The 17,686-nt window shown below is 36.6% G+C and overlaps 1 protein-coding gene across 1 annotated transcript in view; it reads right to left on the bottom strand.

Moving 5' to 3' along the window:
• Positions 1–17,686, bottom strand: part of LOC127692776 (solute carrier organic anion transporter family member 6C1-like) — a 109,721-nt gene that overhangs the window by 91,188 nt on the left and 847 nt on the right. The gene's annotated exons all lie outside the window — the stretch shown is intronic.

Below are 17,686 nucleotides of genomic sequence, written 5' to 3'. Positions count from 1 at the left end.
GGATAGTCCTATATGTATATGCCTGTGTATGAGTGACAACATGTGAGGACTGCCTTTCTGGTTTCCTCTTACTTCACTCAGTTTTCCAGATCCATCATCTTGTCTATTCATTTTCCTTTATAATTGAATGAAATTCCATTGTCATGAATTTTTTGTCATCTATTGGTCAGCTGGTAGGACATCTATACTGTTTCCATGTCCTTATTATGACTAGAGCATCAATGCGCAAAGGTGAGCATGTATCTGTTGTCAAATGTTGAGTCCTTAGGATATAAGCCCAGGAAACATGGCAGATTCAATTCCTATTTTCTGAGAATCCACCACACTGGTTTCCATCTTGTTTGTAAAAAATTATGAGGTTTGTCACTTTCCTAGGTCCTTACTAGTATTTGTTATCTTCTATTTTGAGTATTTTAAAAATAGATGATATTATTACTTAATTTTAATTTGCATTTCCCTAATAGCTCAGTGTCCCAACCCGCAGGACAGTCAACAGGGTCCTGGAACCACCTAGGGAAATGGTGAGAGGACAAGACAGACACAAAAGAACCGAACAGCAAGACGAAATTCTGATCAAGCTGTCAAACTTTAATTTTCACACAAGGCATTATAAAGGCAAGCAAGCAGATATGGGGAGGGGTGAAGGGGGAAAGTCATTGTATTTGGGGAACAATCTCAGGGGGCTAGCATCATATCTCAGGAATGGTTTCTCAGAATTGTCTCTCGGGGTCTCAGCTAAGATTTGGCAGGTACAGTAGGAACTTGGCATCATATTTCGATCATGAGGAGGTGAAGTGGAAAGGAGTTGCTATGTAACCTAACCAAAGGTGAACTTCATTTGTTTGAGCCCACTCGGGTGAGCTCTGTACATACTCACCATCTAGCTTACTTGGCTAATCTTTAAACTAGTACATGTTCTTCTAAAAGCAGCCTAGAGAAAGCCAGATGGGAAATGGCCGAGAGGAGGGGGTTTTTGTGAACTCTGTAAGAATGGCTCCTGGCAGCTCAGGATACTGAACAATTTTAAAAATATTTCTTAGTGGCATGAGGTTCTTCTTTTTTCTAATTCTGTTACATTCCTTAGCCCACATTGATTTTTTTTCCCCTTAGTGTTTATTTTACATATTGAGTCACTTGGGTTGTTTTTTATATATTTATTTATTCTATCCCACATTCTGATTTTGCAACCTCCTCTCTTCCAGTCCTATCTTTACAAATCCTTTTCCCATTATCTCCTTAGTGTTCTAGACACCAATTATTTTTTGAATGACTGGCTGGCAAATATTTAGTTTCCCACTCACTATGTTGTCATATCAGCCAGTTGGCACTTTCCTTTGCAATACAAAAGGTTTTAAATTTCATTATGAACCATTTGCTATATATTTCCTGTTTCCTTTGCAGAAGTTTCTTGCTGGAGCCTAAATCATAAAGCAAGTTTCAAATTTGGATGTTCAATATTAAGGTTATCAATCCATTTGGAATTAGTATGTGTGGAGGATGAGGCAAAAGGATAAACTTTCATTGGATTACCTATGGTTATCAAGTTTTCCCAAACAAAACTGATAAGGATACTATCTCTTGTGAAATTTATATTCTTGGTATCTTTGTCACAGCCAGTCGTTCAGTCTGAGGACTTATATCTGGATCCTCAAACCCTTTCCACTAGTGAACCACTAATAAATGTGTCTTCTTTTGTACCATGCTATTTTTATTACCACAGTTCTTTTATGTAACTTTGGAACCAGGAATGGTGATACCGCTAGCAGTATGTTAATTGTCAGAGTCATTTTGATTATCTTTTCTCTTTGTTTTTTCTGCACAAATTTAAAGATTTATTTATATCACTGTGCAGAATTATATTGATATTTTGATGGGGTTTATAGAGAATATGTATAATTTTTTGTTAGAAAGCAATTTTATAATACTAATCTTACAAATTGCTGTACATAAGGGATCTTTTCATTTTCTGGTGTTTCATTATTTATTGTTTTAAATTTTTCACGGTAGTTCTATTTCACTTTCTTGGTTTATTCCAAGGCTGGTGTGTTTTTTGTTGTAAGATTGTTGGGAATGACATTGTTTTCCTAATTTCTTTCTTAGTATGACTTTGTTCTATAAGCAAACAATGGATTTGGGTATGGTAATTTGTAAACTCCACTTTGGTGAGTGTGGTTATCAACTCTAAGAATTTCCTGTTATCTTTGGCATTTACAATCTCCTTCTCTTTGTTATGCTTTAGTTAGAACTTCACACAGTGTAGCACTGCCCTTAATACAAGTGGTGATGCTGAACATTAGTGTCTTTGCCTTAATCTTTGGGAAATTCTGAATTTCGAATTCTTCTGAATTTAATATGATACTAAAAATGTGTCATAGACATAAGCCTCTATTATGCTGAGATGTGGTCATTCCAGTGTTGTTGGAAAAGGATGTTAAAATATGTTGATAAAAATCCAAATTTTATCAAAGACCTTTTTTGTGTTAATTGAAATAATCAAGTGATTTTTGTTCCAGTACACTTTTATGTCATAAATTTTATTTATTGACTTATTTAATGGAGCCATCTATAAATGAATCTCTGAAATGAAGCCTACATAACTAGGGTGGATGTTCTTTTGTATGTGTTCTTAAATATTTTACTGATAAATATTCCTTTAATGTTCATCAAGACAGCTTGGATTATAAGTATCTCTCATAGTTTTGGTTAGAGAATGTTTAAGTTTCCTTGTTTGTCTTGATTTAACATAGCCAGAAATGTAAATCTAAAAGTATAACTACATGTTTTAGATTTTCATATTTAGTAGAATATAGATTTTTAAATACATACTCATATTTCATTGAATTTCTGTCAATGGTATTGTAATGTCTGTCTCTATTTCATCTCTAATTTTGTTTTCTGTCTCTTTCAGATAATTTGATAGTCTCTAAGTCTTGTTAAATTCTTCTTTCTTTTTTACACGAAAATAGGTTATTTTTGCAAATAATATATCTTGATTATGCTTTTACCGCCCTCTACAACTCCCAGTTCCTACTGGCCCTCCCATCTAGATCTATGCCCTTACAATCTCTTAATAGAAATGAACAGGCTCAAAATAGGTAATAATGCAATAAATATAATATAATGTTATATAAAACAAAAACAAACACATTGGAATTGGTACCATTTAACTGGTATATATTCTCAATCATTTCTCTCTCCAATAGCGTTTATCATTGTTTGTAAGGGGTTTGCTTTTCTTGTTTGCGTGTTTGTCTTTTTTGGTAGTTTTTTCTTTCCTTTGTTCCTTCCTTTTAATTCATTTGTTCATTTGTTCATTCATTCATTCATTCACTCCTTTCTTCTTTTTTTTTCTTGACTTTGAGACAATGAATCCTGTCTTCTAGTTCATATTTTTTGATTGATGAACTGAAACAAGATATTCAGATTTATTACTGAAAAATATGTATGGCTTCTGTCATTTTGTCAAGTTTTTAAAACCTTGGAAATGCTTTAGTCTTCTTTTGTTTAATAAGTTTTTGTTGCTCCTATGGTCATTTGAATGCGCTTATCTTTCTGTCTACATTTAAGTGTTTCTTCTTCTATTCTCTGTGGTACTAGCTTGGTAGTCATCAATTACATTGGCCTGATTTAATCATGGAAACACTTTCTCTTATAATAATTATGATAACTAGTTTTGCTATACATATTAGATAGGGTAGGCAACATAATTTCTCAGAATTTGAAAGGCACCACTCCAAACTCTTTTTGCTTTGATGACTAGGATTGAAAGTCAGCAGTAATTCTCACTTTCATCGTTTGGAATGAAAAGTCAGCAGTTGGTTACAACTTAGCCTCCTCTTTCTCTTCTTTCAGTATATTTCCTTCTATAAATTAGATAGCTTAACATAAAATGGGGAGCTTGTACTCTGCCCCTGTCTGTGGTGTGATGCATGTTTCTTTTCTCCTGGACAATTGGTAGATTGTAAAATTTTTTGGTAAATTTTTTGGTAAATTTTTTGTCTTGTTGACATTAAAGACATTTTTAGTATCAGAGAGATGGTTCAGCTGTTAAAAGCATTGTCTGTTCTTCAGAGAACAGGGGTCTATTTTTAGTATCTACATAGGAGCTTACAAGTCTCTGTCACAGTTCTGGGGAATCTGTTGAAAGTTGCTGTGAGTCTGGTCCTGTGCTTTTAGTTTTAAGGCTTTTTATTAATCTTTCAATCATAATTTTGTGAGGCTGCTTATGATCTTTATGGTTTAACATTGCTGGACTGGATGCCTCTAAAATATATCCATTTATTTTATATTTAACTCAATAATGTACAAGTTTTTAAAATATTCCCTGCTACTATTCTGAACTGCTTTGGTATCTGTTTTTATAATCCCTGATCATTTCTAACTTTATGAATTTGGTTTGTTTCATTCTTTTTTTCTGTTATTTAGTCCATAGACCTCTTGACCTCTATTATTTTAACCAATAATCAACTCATACATTCACTGGTTCTTGTACTGTTTCCTTTGTTTCCATCTCATTAATTTCGGCTTTGATTTTTTTTTTTTTTTTTTTTTTTTTTTTACTTTGTCGCCAGCTACTCATTTGGATTTCTGCAGTTCTTGTTTTCCAATTTCTGAAATTACATCATTAGGTCATTCAGTTGTGCTTGTTATGTTTTACTGTAAAAGTTTAGAACTTGAGATTTCTCTCATAGGACTGACTGCTTTTACCATATCCCAATGGTTTTTGTTGTATTATGTTTTCATATTTAGTTAGTCTCAGGAATTTTTTATTTCTTTCTTGATTTCTTCTTTGACCCATTCCTTACTTAAGTACTAAAATTTTAAATCTCCATGAATTTCTATACTTTGTAGAGATTTGTTTGCAGCTGATTGTAAGTTTATACTCTTGTGCTCAAACAAGATTAACATAGAGTTAATTTCAATTGTTCTGAGTTTGTTCAGGTGTGTTTTGTTTCAAAGGAGGTGAACACTTTTAGAGAAGTTGAGCCCTTCCCCCAGCCTTGAGCAGGCTTAACAGACCTTAATTGTTTGCCACAAGTTAGTCTTCTGCCTATCTGGGTGGGTCTCCTGCCTGGACCACCTGCAATTTCCTGCAGAAGTAGACTTCCCACTGAGCTACTGAGCTGGTTTTGCAATAGAATCCAGCTAAAACAAAGGATGGGTCCTTGTGTTTTTCCCTATATATTCAAAGCTGAACATTAAACTTTGAGCCTTGATCAGAGAATTTTGTCTGGCTCATTATTTCCCTCATCTGCTGGTCCTATTTCATCCCAGTTCCCCTTTCAGGTGTACCTGGTTCTCCATGGCCTCTGGATAGCTACAGGTGGCACCCAAACAAGGGGACTGAACAGAGAGGGACCAACTGAGGGATGTTGTCTTTAGTCGAGCTCCATAGAAAACGGAAGAAAGTAAGGTATCTCGCACTATGGTAAGCAACATACAGCATTAATGTTAGTGATATAAATGTCATCTTTCCACTATGTCCATAGCAGCCTTACTTGTGATAGCCAGGAGCTGGAAACAACTTAGATGTCCCACGACAGAAGAATTGATACAGAAAATGTGTTGATTTACAAAATTAAATACTACTCAGCTATTAAGAATGAGGACATCCTGAGTTTTGCAGGCAAATGGAAGGAACTAGAAATATCATCCTGAGTGAGGTAACTCAGACCCAAAAGGACATGCACGGTATGTACTCACTAATAAGTGAATATTAGCCAAAAAACAAAAAAGTACAGAATACCCAAGATACAGTCCACAGAACTCAAAAAGGTCAACAAGCTGAAGTGCCCAAGTGAGGATGTGAGAATCCTGTCAGAAACAGCAGGCCAGCTCTCCACAACCCAAAATGGGGGCTCAAAGCTATACTGATACTTTGCATTCTGCCAAGGGCTGCCTGGGGAAAGATAGATAAGGAAATGGCTTAATCAGAACCACCCTGCCTAGGGTGAGGCCAGTGACTTTCTTGCCAGTGACAAAAAAGACAATGCCAGGAAATACCACAAATACCTGAAGGTGGGCAGGACTGGGCCAAATGGGAAGACCCCCATTCTAGTTGACCAATAATTTTAAATGTTGCTCAGGGTAACCAATGTCTAACTAAGGGGACCACTGAACTCCGCACCAAAATGCCCATTAAAAACTGTGTGCTCTCTGAACTCAGGGTCTCCTCTTGCCTACATGCTGGGGGATCCCAGTGTACATTGGAACAACAAACCTCTTCCAGATTGCAGTGATTCCTGTCTCTGTGGCCTTATTGAGTGGGAGTCTTCTAACAGACTCTTACAAGGACGTCTCAGTCCCACTTGGGAAGGAGAAGAAAGCAATCACAAGTGGGGAGGGAGGGAGGGAAGGTTGATTATTGCAAGAGGTGGAAAAGGATACAAGTTAGACTGAGTCAGTGTTGGCCCAATGTTGATATCAGCTGGGAGTGACAGTGCATTGGGACAGGGAATTCTATATAGGCGATAGTCCAAAGCCACGAGCTGCGTTCTGTGAGAGAAATAGGATATAAAATAAAATAAAAAGAGTAAAGAACAAAAAACAAAAATAGGCGTTAGTATTGTTTACATCAATTTCTCTTCCCTCCCTGTGTATTGTCTGTCTTTGATGCACCAATCTTGCCATATGACAATTTGTTGTTTTTGTTTGTATGTTTTGTTGTTTGAATGATTATTTTTCTATGTTTCATGCTGAAAAGAAAAAAAAAATGGTTAAAACTTTATCTGCTGGCTATCTATCTTTTTTATTTAGTTTAACTCATTTAGAAGACCATCTCAGTTTGTACATCAGAGGCTAATAAATTGCTCTGCATCTTTAGGTAGGAATCAAGCACAGCTGGAGAAAAAGCTGTTTTTAAATGGGCCAGCAGCTTCTCAGGGCAAGTAGGCTGATAGTTGTTTTTTTCCTAGAAAAAATGTCTGCATTTCTGTTCATTGCATTCAGCAAGTGACAAGGTGCTTTTTCTGTTGAAATTACAGTTAGAAAAAGTAAAAATTTTGTTTGGCCTAATTTATAAGATTTGTGTAGTCATTTCATTTTGTTTCTGACTTGTTTTAAAAGTATGAATATGTTCTACTTGTCTTGGTAATAGAGTATTTGCTTATAAGTTATTGGGTATTAAAACTTTGTAATGTTGGCAACAAAAACTTAGCTGAAAACTGGTAGCTCAGGGTTGGAGTTATTTTAAACAATAACACGTAGCATGAGCCAACCCAGGAAAAACAGGACTTTAAAGATACTTCTAAAGTGGAATAGTATTTTATGTAATTCTTATCCTAGAAACTAGACTTATAAAGGATAAGATTTAAAACAATGTCTCTTTAAGGAGGTATTAAAAAGTTGCACAGCCATGCATTCATATATAAGAACTAGCAGCTAAAATTTGTAAGGTAAAAGTAAGTTTTTTGGTATTGATTCTAAAGAGAATGGATTGTTTAACATTGGGTTTTGCTTTCCAAACTTGTGGTTAAGCTCTAGTATTGCAAGAGAAACTTAAGAATTGTGGTTAAGCTGCTGGTGTTTCGTTGGCTGCAGTTTGCAGTTCAATCACAGGCTCAGGATTCTTAACTCACCCATATTTGAAATTAGGATAAATGCTAGAGTAATAAAAGTTTAAAACAGCTGTGGCCAGTAGGAGCCTGCTGCTCCTTTTACACAAGCTTTAGTAGACATATTGGTAGAAGCAAATTTTAACCCCCAAGATTGGAAAGGAGGTCTCATTGGGAATTTATTTGGTATAAAACAGGCTCCTGATTAACTGTTTCAAGAATTTGTGGATATACTACTAAAAACAGCTAGTAGAATTTCCAGAGACACTCAAGCAGGGGTTTCTTTTGTTACACAATTGTCTTATGAGAATGTTAATGCAGTTCACAGTGGCCATCTGGACATACAAAGCAAAGGTAGACTTATCAGGATACATTCATCTTTGTGCAGAAATTGGACTCTTTTACAATCAAGGTCTGGCTATCACTGCTGCCTTGCAGGGGACTACAGTACAAGCAATGCTTTCACACTTCAAGGTTATAAGAAATGTTTTAAGTATGGGGGCATAAATCATTTAAGGAAAGACTGTTCAAAAATTAGAGGCATAGACAGGCAACAGAATCACTCAGTGGAAATCTGTCCTCACTGCAGGAGGGGTAATCTTTTGGCCAAGCCTCAGGCTATGGGCTCAAATTAAGTAATATTTACATTTGAGTTAATGCAAAGCCTTCGGAGCCATTGCAGGGAGGTTTGTATGCCACTGCTTTTGTCTTGCAAACCCTACCTAGGAAAGTTTTTTGGACACTCACCTTACCTCCAGGGAATTACTCTTAGGCCAACACTGCATTATTACAGATCTATCCAAGTATTGTCAAAACAACATTCAAACTTAAGATTTATGAAAGGTTAATGAGACTATGGAACTTGCAGAGGCATTACAATCAGGCCTGCCTACTTCATATAGAATTATTATGGATTTGGAAGATTATTTTTATACTATCACTTTGCTTCCTGCTAACTGTGGTAGGTTTACATTTAGTGAGCTTGATTGTATTATTAAAGAATCCATGAACTGATATCATTGGAAAGTATTGCATCAAGAAATGTCTTACACTATGTAAAAAGTTTTGTCTCTGCTTCAATACAAGAAGGATTTTGAATCTTTCAGTGTATAGTATTCATTATATGCAAGGTATTTTATTAGCTGGTCCCTTTGTTGAAGTTTTACTGCAAGACTTTACTCTTATACAATGGGTTTTAAAATTTTGGAGTAGTTGTTGCTCCAGAAAAGAGGCAAAGGCAAAATCTTTTTCAATATTTGAAGCCTCAGTTACATCCTAGAAAATTGTGGCAAAGAAAATTCAAGAAAGAAAAGATGGTTTACTTACTTCAAATTATTTTCTAAAAGCTTTTAGAAGATGTAAATTGGCTAAAATCTCATGGTAAGTTCACCACAGGAGGATTTAAGCCTTTGTTTTAACACCCTATTATGAAGCTGTTGGAGTGTTAATAAAGAATTGTAGGATAAAATCATGAAAGTATTTTGAAAAGAATGTCTTAAGAACCTGATGAAACATTCATTTCTTTTCTTTTTCTTTCCGCCCTCCCCCCCCCCCCCCCCGAGACAGAGTTTCTCTGTGTAGCCCTGGCTGTCCTGGAACTCAGTATGTAGACCAGGCTGGCCTTGTACTCAGAAATCCACCTGTCTGTCTCTGCCTCCCAAGTGCTGGGATTAAAGGCGTATGCCACCACCACCCAGCTGAAACATTCATTTCTTGTTTCAAGCAGCAATTAAATTAGTTATTGTAGAATACTGATATATGGCCTATTGCATGGCAAATTTTAGACGAAATTGATAATCATTATCCAAAAGACAAGTTGTTAAAAATTTGCTTCTATGCATGCTTTTGTATTTCCTGTTAATTTCTGTGTGCATTCCATAAAGAATCCATCTACTGTATTTATAAACAGCTCATCTATGAGAGAGAAGCATATGTAATTGGATCACATGTTTATTCCTTGAGTTTCCCTCTACTTTAGCACAAATAATTGAATTAAATTACATGCCGTAGCCACTGTTTATAAAATGTTGAAAAATCAAACTTTTAATTTGTATACTGATAGCAGATATATAGATATAGATATACATAGATAGATATAGATATAGTTATAGATAGATTATAGATATAGATAGATATCAGGGCTTACAATTGCTTAAAAATTGTTCATTTTTTAGATACTGCTAATTCTCAAAATTTTCAATTATTTATGCAAATACAACTCAAACTAAGAAAATGTACTGTTCCTTTAAAGGACTATCCTTGGACATTTAAGAGCACATCCCTGGATTGCCTGGACAGACCCCTTAAGGCAATACCACAGCAGATTTGTATACCAGGGCTTACACAGGAACAATTGGCCGTACAATCTCATTCTTTACATCATCAAAATAGGAATGACTTGAGACAATAATTTGGTATTTCTGGAGAATGTACACATCAAATTGTAAAGACTTGTTTTCAGTGTCCTCAATTTCACCTGTACCACATATTGACATCAATTCTCGAGGACTTATACATAATCGATTATTGCAAATGGATGGTACTCATATTTGTGATTTTGGAAAAGTAAAGTATGTACGTGTGACTATCGACACCTTTTCAGGATTTCTAGTTGCAACTGTTTTAACAGGAGATGCAACTAAAAATGTAATTAGTCGTTGCCTGAATTGTTTTTCTATGCTCTGCATTCTGAATCAGATTAAAATAGATAAGGAACTGGTTATTCTAGTCAAGCATTTGAGATGTTTTGTCAACAATTTAATGTTACCCATATTACTGAGATTCTTTATAATTCTCAAGGACCAGGTATTGTGGAACTTTAAGACAATATCTTCTTAAAAATCAAAAAGGGAAAAAGTATATCCCTGTGCACATTATTAAAATCATACTTTTTATTTTTAAAAATTTAAAATTTGGATGCCTAGGAACTCTCTGTTGAGTGTCTATAGCATCCTACAACTAGACATACTTATGCCTAGGTGAAATAGAAGGAACCATTTTTTGGCATATGGCACGATCCTGATCAGGTATTTAATATGGGGGCAAGGTTCTGTCTGTATTTTTTCACAAAAAGAAGGAGCTCGATGACTACCTGAAAGATCCACCAAATGGGCACAGATCCTAAGTCTAGTAATTATGATTCCAATCATGAAGACGGCTCAAAATTTCTATCAGCCAGCTGAGTTAACTTGGAGCATAGTCTCCACTATTACTGGAGACATAAATGTTTTCTATCAATTCTCAAAGCCACCTCCCATATACCTGGTGGCCAGACATTATGTCTGATCTTTCCTAAATTGCAGCTGAATTGAATACTTGGGACATTCCTGCCAACAACTTTAATTTTGTTGTTTTTAACTCTTGACTTCACATCTTAAGCAGGTTGGTTCTTTCACACAGAATTGTCTTCAGCAAGCTCAGTTATTCACCGGCAGTTACTCATCACTATGAAGAAATGCATATGCTCTTTGTGGCTTTGGTCTGAATGGAAAAAAGATGTGCTTATGAAGGACAGTAGTTAGTGATGGGCAACTGGGGTTCTTGAGCGCCTATCCACCTAAGACAGAAGCAAGTGCCAAAAGGCCATGTTTTGTCCCAATAAACACCAACAAGCTGCACTTGTTCTCTGAGTCAGGTAAGAAGGAGCAATATAGACCCAGACCTAAGAAAATCATGGTCACTTAACCACTGTATTCCATAGATGGGATCATGGAGTACATGTAAATCTTGTGCCCCCATTATTCTCATCTTTAAAAAAAAAAAGGTAGAATTGTGCCCTTTCCCCAGCCTTGAGTAGGCTATACAGTCCTTAACTGTTTGCCACAGTCTGTCTTCTGCTGGCCTGGGTGGAGTCTTCCAACCTAGATGGAAGTCTCTTGCCTTGCCCACTTCGAATTTCCTGCAGAAGCAGATTGCCTGCTGAGTTTCTGAGCTTGTTTTGCAATGGAATCCAGCTGAAACAAAGTAAAAGAATCCAGCCTAAACAAAGGATGGGTCCTTGTGTTTTTTCCCTATATATTCAGAGCTGAACATTAAACTTAGAGCCTTGATCAGAGAATTTTGTCTTGGCTCATTATTCCATCCCCAGTCCCCCTTTCAGTTTTCCACGGCCACTAGTCAGCTACCAGAAGTCTCCATGTGCTACTAAATCTGATGTATATTTTGAGGGGTTTTGAGTAGAAATATTTTCTAAGACATTTGTCATCTAAGTATGATATAATACTTTATTTAATTCTTCTATTTCTTTGTTATTTTGCTCCTAAAATTCTCTCTAGTGCAGAATGTAGCATAGTGAAATCTACTATGGTCAGGTTAGTATGTATCCGTGTTTTTAAATCCAGTAGTGTATTTTTCTGAAACTGGTTTCCTCAAAGTTTGGCACATTAATGCTTTCAGCAGTAACCTCACCTTGCTTGATTTGAATTAAGTATCTTTACTTCTTCTGATGAGTTTTAGTTTGAAGCCTGTGCTGTCAGATCCTGGGACACCAGTGTCCCTCTGATTTTGTTGTCCTATTTGTTTGGTATACTCTTCTACATCCTTTCAACTAAAGGTGGTTCCTATCTGTAAATCTAATTTCCTGTACACAACATAAGGAGGGATATTGATTCTTATTCCAGTCTGCCTGCCTATTATCTGTTGTGTAGAGAATTGGGGTCATTAAATGGTTTATGGTTAGTACTGGGAATGTATGTGTTCATTGAAGACATCTTGCTGCTATGTTGCTATTTGTGTTTCTAGTCATAGTCTTATTTCCATAATTGTAACTCTCCTTGTTTTCTTCCTCTAACTCCCTAGCTATGCTTGTTCCTCCCTTCAGCCTTGTAGTCTTTCCAATATTCTCTTTTGTGAGCCTATTTGTCACAGGTCCTTTTGCTGAGTATGTAGACGAAGGTGGCAAGCAGAGACTCTTTTTGTTATACTCTCAGCCTTCAAAACAATGAGCATGAACATCATTATTTTGAGATGCTCAGTCATAGGGATTTTACATTAATGACAGAAAATACTGAAATAAAACTTCTCTTTTTCCCTTGTCACTACCTCTGAGAAAATTCTGCATCTTCATGAATGGATCAAGACTTTCTCTCTTTGTTCCTGATTATCATTGTTACATATGTGTGTGTGTGTGTGTGTGTGTGTGTGTGTGTGTGTGTATGTACTCATACATACATGTATGTGTGTGTGATAATGCACAAAGCTCATGGATACATTCTTATATAGCTTTGCTCTGAGGCCATCTTTCTAGGAAAGTCCTTTTAGGGAAGTATACTATGTGATGTTAAAGGCACAACAGAGACTACTTTAGAATCATGAGCTAAAACTAACTTTTAAGAAAGTGTCATATTCTGTAATTTTTGCCTAATATCCATTAATCAGTGAGTAAAAACCGTGAATATCCTTATGGGTCTGAGTTATCTCACTTAGGATGATTTTTTCTTTATTTTTATTCTTTTATTAATCATTCCATTTGTTTACGTCCCAAATGACATCCCACTTCCCAGTTACCCCTTACCCACCCCCCATCCCATGATATCCCACTTCCCATTATCCCTCCATCAACGCCCCATCCCACATCAGCCCTCCTCCTTGCCTGTGTGAGGGTGCTCCCCTACCTACTCACACTTTCCTGCTCCACTGCTCCAGCATCCCCCTATACTGGGACTTCAAACACCCTGTGACCAAGGGCTTCCTCTCCCACCACTGTCAGGCAAGGTCATTCTCTGCTACATATGTATCCAGAGCCATGGATCCCTCCAGGTACACTCTTTTGTTGGTGGTCTAGACTCTAAGAGAACTGGGTGGTCAGGCCAATGTTCTCCAGTGGGGTAGCAATCCCCTTCCATTCCTCTAGTTCCTTCTACCAGCTGTCCCACCAGGATCCCTGAGCTCAGTCTGATGGTTGATATTTTCTAATTCCATCCATTTGCCTGCAAAATTCGTGATGTCCTCATTTATAATAGCTCAATAGTATTCCATTGTGAAATGAACCACATTTTCTGCATCCATTTTTGTATCCCTTGAGGTACATCTGTAGGTACCGAGGCCTGCAAGGCTTGTGACACCATACAAGCAACAATTAAGACAATGTATAGGTCTGTTTCCAAGGCAACAGCTGCCTAGTCTACCTTTACCTGTAATTACGTCACCACAGGTATATAACTGGGCAGCACTTCTTCCCCGTTCTCTTTTTTCTTCTCTCATTCTCTCCTTCCTTCCCGCCCGCTACTCCTTCTTTATCTTAAATAAAGTCCCACGTGGAACTGTTTGGCCTGGTGTATCTCATTGCGGCCCACATCTCCCGTCTCCCCGCAGCCTGGGCGAGTGAGCACGTCGAGCAGACAGGACATTTTGTGCAGAAACCAACAACATCTGTGTTTTTTCCAGCTTCTGGCTATTACAAATAAGGCTGTTATGAACATGGTAGAAGACAAGGGGGAACAGGATTAGGTATGGAGGAGGGGGCAGGAGAGAAGCCAAAGGGCCAAGAGAATGAATGGAAATAAGTAGTCTTAGGTTGAGGTGCGGTACTCTCTAGAAAGTAGCAGAGATCTTGGAAGTAAGAGACTCTAAGGACTCAATGGGAGTGACCGTAGCCAACATGCACAACACTGGGGAAAGGGAACTCTAAGAATCTACCTTCAGGAAATAGACAGGGCCTCAAGCGAAGGGACAGGGTTACTAAACCACAGCCTTAATATCTAATCCAGAACTGTTCCTGTCTAAAAGAACTGCAGGGATAAAATGGAGAAGAGACCGAAAGAAAGTCAGTCCAATGACTGGCCCAACTTGAGATCTATCTCATAGAAGGGCACCAAGGCCTAATCTTAGTCATTCTGTTTGGTGTCAGGTGGAATCTCAGAGTCACTCTGATTTTCATTTCCCTGATGATGGAGGACTTTGAACACATCTCTAAGTACTTCTCAGACATGTAAATTCTGTTTAGTTCTATATCCCATTTTTTGATTAAATTGTTTGGTTTTGTTGGAGGTAAACTTGAGTTCTTTATACATTTTGGATATATGATACATTTGGATATCTGATAGCCCTCTATCAGATGTGGTATTGGTGAAGATTTTTCCCATTCTCTAGGTTGCTGATTTGTTCTTTTGACTATGTTCTTTGCCTTACAGAAGATTTTCAGATTAATGATGTCCCATTTATCAATTCTTTATCTTAGAGCCTGAGCCATTGGAGTCCTGTTTAGGAAGTGTTCTCTGTGCCAATGAGATAAAGATACTTTTCCACTTTCTCTTCTATCAGGTTCAGTGTATCTGGTTTTATGTTGAGGTCCTTGATGCACATGGACTTGAGCTTCATGCAAGGTGACAAATATAGATATATATTCATTTTTGTACCTACTGACTGTGAGTTAAACCAGCACTATTTCTTGAAGATGCTTTCTTTTTTCCATTGTATATTTTTAACTTCTTTGTCAAAGATCAAGTGTCTGTTAGTGTGCGGTTTTGTTTCTGGGTCTTCAATTCTATTTCATTGACCAACCTGTCTATCTGTGTACCAGTACCATGCAGCTTTTATCACTATTGGTCTGTAGTACTGCTTCATGTCAGGAATTGTGATTCCCTCCAGAAGTTATTGTATTGTTAAGAATTGTTTTTGCTAACTTGGTTTTTTTTTTCCATATAAATGTGGCAATTGTTCTTGCCATGAACATGGATGATCTCTCCATTTTCTGAGATCTTCTATGAATTCTTTCTTGAGAGACTTGAAGTGCTTGTCATATAAATCTTTCACTTGTTTGGTTAGAGTTACTCCAAGATATTTTATATTATTTGTGATGATTGTGAAGGGTGTTGTTTCTCTAATTTCTTTGTCAGTCCATTTATCATTTGTATAATGGAAGACTACTGATTTACTTGAGTTAATTGAGTATCCTTGTCTTGTCCCTGATTTTAGTGTGAATTCTTCAAGTATCTCCCCACTTAATTTGATGTTAGCTGTTGATTTGCTGTATATTGCTTTTATTATGTTTTGGTTTGGGAATTGAATTCCTGATCTCTCCAATACTTTTAACATAAAGGGGTGTTATATTTTGTCAAATGCCTTTTCAGCATCTAATAAGATGATCAAGTGATTTATTTCTTTGAGTTTGTTTATATAGTGGATGATGGTAATGATTTTTCCCATATTGAACCAACCTTGTTCCCCTGGAATGAAGCCTACTTGATCATGGTAAAGGATGGTTTTGATGTACTCTTAGATTCAGTCTGCAAAAATCTTATTGAGTATTTTTGTATCGATATTCATAAGGGAAATTGGTCTGAACATCCCTTTTTGTTGGGTCCTTCTGTGTTTTAGATATCAGAGTAATTGTGGCTTCATAGAATGAATTAAGTAGTGTGCCCTCTGTTTCTATTTTATGAAATAGTTTGAGAACTATTGACATTAGCTATTCTTTGAAGGACTGGTAGAATTCTGCACTAAAGCCATCTGGCCATGAGCATTTTATGGTTGAGAGGTTTTTAGTGACTTCTTTTATTTCCTTAGGGAATATGGGCAAGTTTAGATAGTTTACCTGCCCTTGATTTAAATTGGGAAAGTGGTATTTTCCTAGAAAACTACCCATTTCATCTAGATTTTCCTGTTTTGTTGAGTATAATCTTTGTAGTAGGATCTGATGATTTTTTTTTTAATTTCCTCAGTTTCAGTTGTTATGTCTCCCTTTTCATTTCTGATTTTGTTAATTTAGATACTGTCTCTGGGCCCTTTAGTTAGTTTGGCTAGGGATTTATTTGATTTTCTCAAAGAACCAGCTTTTGGTTTTCATGATTCTTTGTATAGTTCTCTGATTCTGTGTGGTTGATTCTGGCCCTGAGTTTGACTATTCTCTGCCTTATAATCCTCTTGGGAGTGTTTGCTTTCTTTCATTCTAGAGCTCTCAGGCGTGATGTTAAGTTGCTAGTGTGTAGAATCTCTCCAATTTCTTTACCAGGGCACTTAGTGCTCAGAATTTCCTCTTAACACTGCTTTCATTATGTTCCATAAATTTGGGTATGCTGTGTCATTATTTTCATTGAATTCCAGGAATTCATTGATTTCTTTATTTCTTCCATAAATTATTATTGTATAAATCATTGTTCAGTTTCCATGGATATTTCAGTTTTCTGTTGCTTTTGTTGCTATTGAAATCTAACCCCAGTCTGTGGAGAACTGATAGGATGCATGGGATTGTTTCAATAGTCTTTTATTGGTTTATGCTTGCTTTGTGATGGATTATATGGTGGATTTTGGAGAAGGTAACATGAGGTGCTGAGAAGAACATATTTTCTTTAGTTTTCAGGTGAAATGTTCTGTATATGTCTGTTAAATCCATTTGGTTCATAACCTCTATTAGTTTCACTGTGTCTATTTAGCCTCTGTTTCAATGACCTGTCCATTAGTGAGAGGGAACTATTGAAGTCTCCTACTTGTATTGTGTGGCATTCAATGTGTGTTTTGAGTCTTAGTAAAGTTTCTTTTATGGATGTTGGCCCCCTTGCATTCAGCACATAGATGTTCAGAATTGAGACTTCCTCTTGGTGGGTTTTTCCTTTGACAGATATGAAATGTCCTTCCCCATCTTGCTTGATAACTATTCATTGAAAGTCTAGTTTATTGGATATTAGGATGGGAACTCCAAATTGTTTTATGGAACAATTTTCTTAGACCACTTTTTTTTAGCTTTTTACTCTGAGGTAATATCTGTCTTTGTTATTTAAGTGTGTTTCTTGTATGCAGCAAAATGCTGGATCCTGCTTGCATATCCAGTCTTATGGGGAATTGAGTTCATTGATGTTAAGAGATATTAAAGACAGATGATTGTTACTTCCTGTTTTGTTTGTTATTGTAAGTGGCACTATGTATATGTGTCTCTCACATTTTGGCTTTGTTGTGAGTTGGTTAATATCTTGTTTTCTCTTTGGTGTAGGTACCCTCCTTGTGTTGGAGTTTTCCTTCAAGAATAATCTGTAGAGCAGCTGATAAGTAGATATTACTTCAATTTGTTTTTTTTTTTCTGGAATATTTTGTTTTCTCCATCTCTGTTGATTGAGAGTTTTGCTGGGTATAGTAGCCTGGGCTGTCATTTGTGTACTCTTAGGGTCTACATGACAGACTGTTCTAGCTTTCATAGTCTC

Source organism: Apodemus sylvaticus, chromosome 9 (genome assembly GCF_947179515.1).
Source record: "Apodemus sylvaticus chromosome 9, mApoSyl1.1, whole genome shotgun sequence".
NCBI classification, from domain to species: Eukaryota; Metazoa; Chordata; class Mammalia; order Rodentia; family Muridae; genus Apodemus; species Apodemus sylvaticus.
This window is presented reverse-complemented; position numbering and strand designations above follow the sequence as displayed.